Source organism: Pygoscelis adeliae, unplaced genomic scaffold (assembly GCF_000699105.1).
Source record: "Pygoscelis adeliae isolate BGI_AS28 unplaced genomic scaffold, ASM69910v1 Scaffold84, whole genome shotgun sequence".
In the NCBI taxonomy this organism is placed as follows: domain Eukaryota; kingdom Metazoa; phylum Chordata; class Aves; order Sphenisciformes; family Spheniscidae; genus Pygoscelis; species Pygoscelis adeliae.
In genome coordinates, this window is record NW_008824754.1 from 34,036 (window position 1) to 40,745 (window position 6,710).

Consider the following 6,710-nt stretch of genomic DNA (forward strand, 5'->3'; position numbering starts at 1 on the left):
GGTGGGTGGTGAGCAATTGCATCGTGCATCACTTGCTTTGTATATTGTTTTCCTATTATTATTATTATTATTATTATTTTCCCTTCCTTTTCTGTCCTATTAAACTGTCTTTATCTCAACCCACAAATCTTACTTTCTCCCCCCTCCCCCCCCAATTCTCTCCCCCATCCTACTGCAGGGTGGGGAGTGAGTGAACGGCTGTGCGGTGTTTAGCTACCTGCCGGGTCAAACCACGACAGACAGGTAACCTAACATATTGTCTGAGCATCCAGGAATGAAGTTAGGAAAGCCAAAGCCCAGCTGGAATTGAATCTGGCCAGGAATGTCAAAGACAACGAGAAGGGCTTCTATAAGTGCATAGGAAACAAAAGGAAGACTAGGGAAAATGTGGGCTCGTTGTTCAATAAGGTGGAGGACCTGGTTACACAGGACATGGAAAAGTCTGAAGTGCTGAATGCCTTCTTTGCCTCAGTCTTTACTAGCAAGATCAGCCTTCAGGAAACATGGTCTTAGAGACCAAGGGGAAAGTCTGCAGCAAGGAAGATGTACCCTTGGTGGAAGAGGATCAGGTCAGGGAATACTTAAGCAATCTGGACGTACGTAAGTCCATGGGCCCTGATGGCATGCACCCACAAGTGCTGAGGGAGCTGGCAGATGTCATTGCAAGGCCACCAGATAATCTTTGATCAATCATGGCAACTGGAAGAAAAGCAAATGTCACTCCTATTTTCAGGAAGGGCGAGAGGGAGGAGCCAGGGAACTACAGGCCAGTCAGCATCACCTCAATCCCTAGAAAGGTGGTGGAGCAGCCAATCCTGGAAAACATTTCCAGGCATATTAAGAACAAGAATATCGTCAAGAGTAGTCAACATGGTGTCACCAAGGGAATATTTGATACAGTGCTTCATATCCTAAAATAGGGTCTCCTGAAAGAATTATCAGGATAACAAGAGGTCATTAGTGCTGTTTCTCAATAGTCAGTCTGAGCACCAAGCCTATTTAATGCTTTCATTTTGCTGTTGCCCTGTATCCCACTAAATTCAGCATTGCCATTCCTAGTAAAAGGCCACGGGCTTCATCCTATCTCTGCAAGGCCTCATGACTTGCCAGGCTTTGCTCAAACATGTCTTGGCTTGCCTAAAGTTTTGCTTTAGCTTGTTCAGCTGTAACAGCAGTTTTTCTAGTGACCATGGTAGTTATTGCCTGATTTTTTTCTTTGTAATAATAATGTGGTAAAAACATAATTTTTTATATAGACGATACTTATTCTGTACTAAATGAAATATTTATGACCCCAGGATAGTGATGCATTGTACAGGAAAACAAGCCTGGTATGATAGCAGAGGCCTTGAGAATGGGGACACGGGATGTGGTGTCGGTAGGCGGGGGTGATTGGAGAAGGGACACACGTTGGCACTGGAGACCGCCAAGGCTATAAGCAACTCACCAGTGGTCCATTAAAGAAATGCACACCTGGAGCTGGGCAAAACAGGTTTAGGGGTAACAAGAAAACCAAAGAAGTAGTCTTTTGACTTAAGTCTCATTGATAGCTGGAATTGTCACCTGCTATCCTGGGCATTGATCTAGAAAAGCTGTTAAGCCTATGCTTAACTAGAAAAAGCAAGAATGAAATCAAAGCTTAAAGTAAACAGGATTTAAGCAGAAGTTTTAGTAGCTTGATGAACTGAACAGGTTTCTTATATAAAAATATTGCAGCTCTGTGAAGCTGAACAAAGTTTTCCAGTTCCCTCATGATGAAGTAATATTCCAAATACAAGAAGAATTATGTTCTCAAAATGTATGTATAGTTGTGAACACAAGTTTATAAATACTTTCTTATTTACTAGGAGAACGATCTGTCTTCACAATTACACTGTTTGCTGTATACCTACTTAAAATTTTATGGTCTTAGTCTAAATGTTTATGATTTTGAAATCTCATGCTTAAAACAGTAGTGCCAAGGACAAGCTAGTGCCTTAGAGAAACACAGTCTCAAACCAGCTTTTTTCCCTGAGGATTTATTGATTTATATAGATAGGGGTTTTTTCTTTTGAAAATGGGCTGTTCTCTCCCCCAGCCTCTATAGTACAGATCTGTAGATTCAATAGGCTGAATCATGCTCTTGCACCAGGTACAGCCCTGTTGAAATGCTACTAAAGTTAACATCTAGTGGGGTGAATTGCATTTACATGAGATGAGAATCCAACTGATTTCAGTAGTCCTGATTTACTGAAAACAAGGGCAATCAGGCTGCAGATTTCTAAATCTTTTCCTCATGAAGATAACCAGCATCAATCTGGCTCCTGTGCTCAGACACGGAGAGTTCAGTGCAAGTCCTCAGCTGGCATGAACTAGCACAACTATGTCAAAACTCCCAGGCAGAGCCCTCCCAAATTGTACCTGCTGAGAGCCAGGTCTGGAGGCACTAACGTCCTGTGATGACAAATGGGACCTCAGATCTATTAGGCTGTTTCATTGCTGGTTCCCTTTGCTGTAAATTCAGCTGTTATGGGATTGGAACGGCGGTGGGTGGGGAGGGAATTGGGCAATATGACATCCTTTTGGGCTTTTTCCTGGCTGGTAAAGTGCATTTCCCATGTTGGTGTAATTATACAGTACTAACCTTTGAGCTGTGTCTGGTAATCCTTTACCAATATTAGAAGAAATTTCCATTTTGGGCACATCTTGGTCTTCTGACATCCTGGATGATGCATTTTCAATGCACCAGTCACTAGTGGGTTGGCAATGAACAAAAAGCAGGAGAAATCTCTCTCAGGCCAGGCAGTGACAAGTGGATGAATTCTGTATAGCCCATATTAAAAACAGGTCATCTCTTATTAACTGTGTTTAACTTTGACTACACCATTACTTGCACTACGATTCTTCTCCCACTCTCAGAAATATCTATTTCTACCTGTAGTTATCACTGGCATAAAGTAAAGGAGAAAAAAGCATGGAAAAATCTAACCAGAAACTAAGAGACTCTTTTGTTACCATTGGCAAAATCTCACGGCCATCAAATGACCAGATCTGGGCAGGGAGCTGGGCCAGATGGCCTCCCAGAGTCCCTTCCAAACTACATTACTCTGTGATTTCCTGACAGCAGAACCTTCTTCTGTTGTACAACTGCATAACAAAAGATCATTTTTAATCCAAAAAAACTCTCATTATCTGATCCAAAACCCATGCGCTTACAGTTAAAATAAAGTATCCTTTTGAATGAACAGGGCCAGACAGGACATGATGGACACTGAATGAAAGAGGAAACAAAAGAAAGACACTGAACAGCTTTGTCCAATGTCATAGAAGAGGCTGAAAGCAGAAATGGAAATAAAACACCATGCACAAGTCAGAATAAAGAAGGAAATGGGAGTTTTGCATCACTAAATCAAGGAAGATTGAAGAACATGATTGCTGAGAAGGGAAGGTTTCCAGAAGTAGCACTCTGCATGCGGCAATTATTCCCTAATGCTGCCTTCCAGACATGTGTCCAAAATCCCCTCAAAATCCCTGTCTCCTCTGGAACAAAAGCTGCGTCATCATGACTAATGGTGGCTCAAGACCTGGCCACGTGCTGCAGAAACTCACAGACAGGCCTGACTGTGGGGAAAAACCACCCGACTGCTCGCCAAGCCGTAAGGGGAGAAAGGGGCCCACGTTTCGCTCATTTGAAGAGTTCTACTCAGGAATTTGTCTTCTCTTTCTTTAAAGCAGGATACTCAGGAGAGGTGGCCTGGGGACCATGTCCACGTTGGTAAACAGAGGAGGAGCCATGCCTGGTCCCTGGGGCTCCTCTTCCAGCAGCAGAGACATGCCCAGGAAGGCCATACGGCAGCAGGGTTATCACCCTCCTGCCCATATAGCTACATTTCCATAATATCCAAGAGCCCCAGCAGCTTGCTGAAAGACGTTTGTCCCCGCCACTGCCCTGGGGAAGCCCCATGCCTCCCAACACCAAATGGCAGCACAAGGCAGGCTGGATTTTAAGACAACACACAGTATGAACATTTCAAAGCTACTTGAGGCACTGGCAGGCCTGCATCTCTGGCTTGCTACGTCTCCGCGGGTGCTACACCATGGGTGACCGTTGGCCATCATGCAGGTTTCCAGAGCAGAAGGTGATGGGAAGCGATGTGTCATGGACAGGCTCTCCCCTGGGGACACCAGGACCCTGCCTGCGGGACAAGCAGCAGACGAAGGCCGGCAAACCTTGGCAGGAGCATTGCCTAGGAGAAGTCTGCCGGCAGGGCAACAGGTCACCTGCCGGCCCATTTTTCTAGCTCCTGTGGCTCATCTGAGCTGACTTCACAGCCTCTTCAATACTCTGGCCTCCTGCCTTCTCCTCTCCCCGACAGCCCCTCCCCTGGTCCCACCACCATGCGGGACGCAGCCCTCCAAGCTCTAAAATGCAGCAGGAGCCGAGGAGGACAGGGAGAACAAAGAGCAAAGATGTCACACAGAGAGCCGTCAACTTGGGGCACTTCTCTTTCATGAGATGAACATGTTCAGTGTTGCTGCTTGCCCAGGTACCTATAGAAAATACCTCATTTAACCTGATTGTTGTTAAAAAGTCATTGACCAAAATCTTTTCAAAGTTCAGTTTTCTGATGAAAACTTAGCATCTTCTGAAATAACAAAAAAGTGCAAAAATATGGCTTTTGAAAAAATTGTTTCAGCAGAAAAAATGAAAGGACAGCTGGAGCCCTTCCAAAGAGGAATGGGAAGCAGGGCAAGTCAGGGAGCCTCGTGCAGCCTCCCGAGGCCCAGGGACTCTGCAGGACTCTGCTGTCCCCATGAGCCAGGGGATGGTCTCCTCCACTGTCCTCTGTTACCCTCCGACCTGCTGCAGAGGAAGAGTATTTCTTCCCTAAACCTTTACACAGAGAAATATGTCAAACACTTCAAAACAAAGCCAATGCAACGAACAGCGGTGCAGGAAAAAGTCCATACCTCAATTCCGCAAGTTGAAGTTGTTCTGCTTTCTGGCAGAAACTTAGGTTTCTCCTTTTTCACCTGCAGCCTAAGGAAGGGAGCGAGGATGCCTGTAACAGGCTGATTTGGACAAGTAGGCACAGCTGCTCTTTGAGCCCATGCGCTCCCCGCCCGGGCTGCTGTAACCTGGTACTTGGGGTCTTCTCAGAATAGATGCTGCTGACAGCAACTGGCACAGAGTATCCCAGCTCAGATTCCCACGGGGACCAGGAAATACTATCTTTCCAATTATTTCCAGACCATATTGGTTTTTATTCTGGTTATTCAGTGATTAAAAAGAAAATAAGTTCCCCTGCAGGCTTTGATTTGTCTCAGTGTCAGGGCTGCTGAACGTCTGTCCAAATTGATTGGCACCTATATAAATACAATTTACCTCTCCTGTTTCCCCCTCTCTGTCATCAGCAAGCTTGCTCACTTCTGGCCTGTCTGGTCTTGCCCTCCAAACACAGAAAGCAAAGGATCGTTCTATTTCTATTTCATTTCTGTCAGCTATTTCCACTTCTTTCTTCTTTTCCTTCCTCCTCCACAGTATTACGAAGAATCTTCTAAGCATTTCCGATTGTGTGTAATGGTTTGGGGTCATTTCACTGCTTGGCTGCTTGGCTTGAGACCCCCTCAGGGAGCCTGATCTCTAAGATGCGAGGAATCAGCACTGATTTCTCCGTCAGTTTTATAAAACTTCACCCTTGGATTTTGCAGGAATCCATAAAGGAAATCTTCCAGAGGTTTGGGGAGGCAGGTCTTGCATTTTGCTTGTTGTTTTTTTTCCTAAAATATGTTCAGCTTCATGAAAGCCTTTTGCTCATCAGCTGCATAATTATGAAGGAGGTAGAGGCAGCACAGATTGTGACAGACTATGTGCAGTGACTTCTTCCACCTTAGCTCTAGATATGCTCTGACTTCGAGGGTGCAGATAACTCCCTAGGACGGGTATAATCTTCGATGGTCCTGGTGAAAATTGCAAAAGAGCCTTCACCCTCTAAATTAGCCTCCAAACATTATCTAAATCTCGTTTGGTGCCTTAAAACCCGAAGGCACAGTCTCTGTCTCAGGGATTTTGTAAGTTCTCTAATACAGAAGGAGACTGGGCACGAAGTGGCTCTGGGTTGGAAAGTCTGGGAGTAAGTACACTCAGCAAATGCAGTGTGGGACCAGGATTAAATTCTTGGCGGTACTCAAGTTTGTCATGTCCCGTGCACCCAGCTGTGTCCCCGTTAGGCTCTGTGCACCCCGGGCCGTATACCCGTAGCTGCTCAGCAAATGGGGTCACTTCAGCCAGCTGTGTCTGGTACCTGGAGGGATGGACCAGACCACAGCCATGTCCTGCAAAGGGCCCAGCTTACGCAGAGTGCTGGAGAGGCAGCGGTGGGAACCTCAGGCTCGGCGCGTGAGCATCAGCCCATCCACGGTGGTGGGTCTGAGCCCATGCTTACACCCTTTGCTGGAGCATTTCCCATGGCAGGACGTGGATGTGGCTTAGCACTCTGTTATGATGAAGCAAGAGAAGGTCTTGTTGTACCAAAACCTCACAAATGAAGTGCGGCATAGCAGACCCAGACCTCAGAAATATTTCTTGGGTACTTTTGTTCTCATCTGAACTCCAGCTGGGGTTCATCCTCCAAAAATAACAGACAACTCCTCTCTCTCCTCCCATGATGACGTTATGCCCTTTGGCTCAGTGCATCCCTGCCATGGCCAGGGCTCACAGACCCAGGTGG

At 45.9% G+C, this 6,710-nt stretch overlaps 1 long non-coding RNA gene across 1 annotated transcript in view; it reads right to left on the reverse strand.

The window, feature by feature from the left end:
- LOC103916461 overlaps positions 1-5,043 on the reverse strand; it is a 21,756-nt gene extending 16,713 nt beyond the window's left edge. The window contains exon 1 of the long non-coding RNA XR_663582.1: positions 4,951-5,043. This is a non-coding gene — a long non-coding RNA (uncharacterized LOC103916461). The remainder of the gene's footprint in view (positions 1-4,950) is intronic.
- Between the last annotated feature and the right edge of the window lie 1,667 nt (positions 5,044-6,710).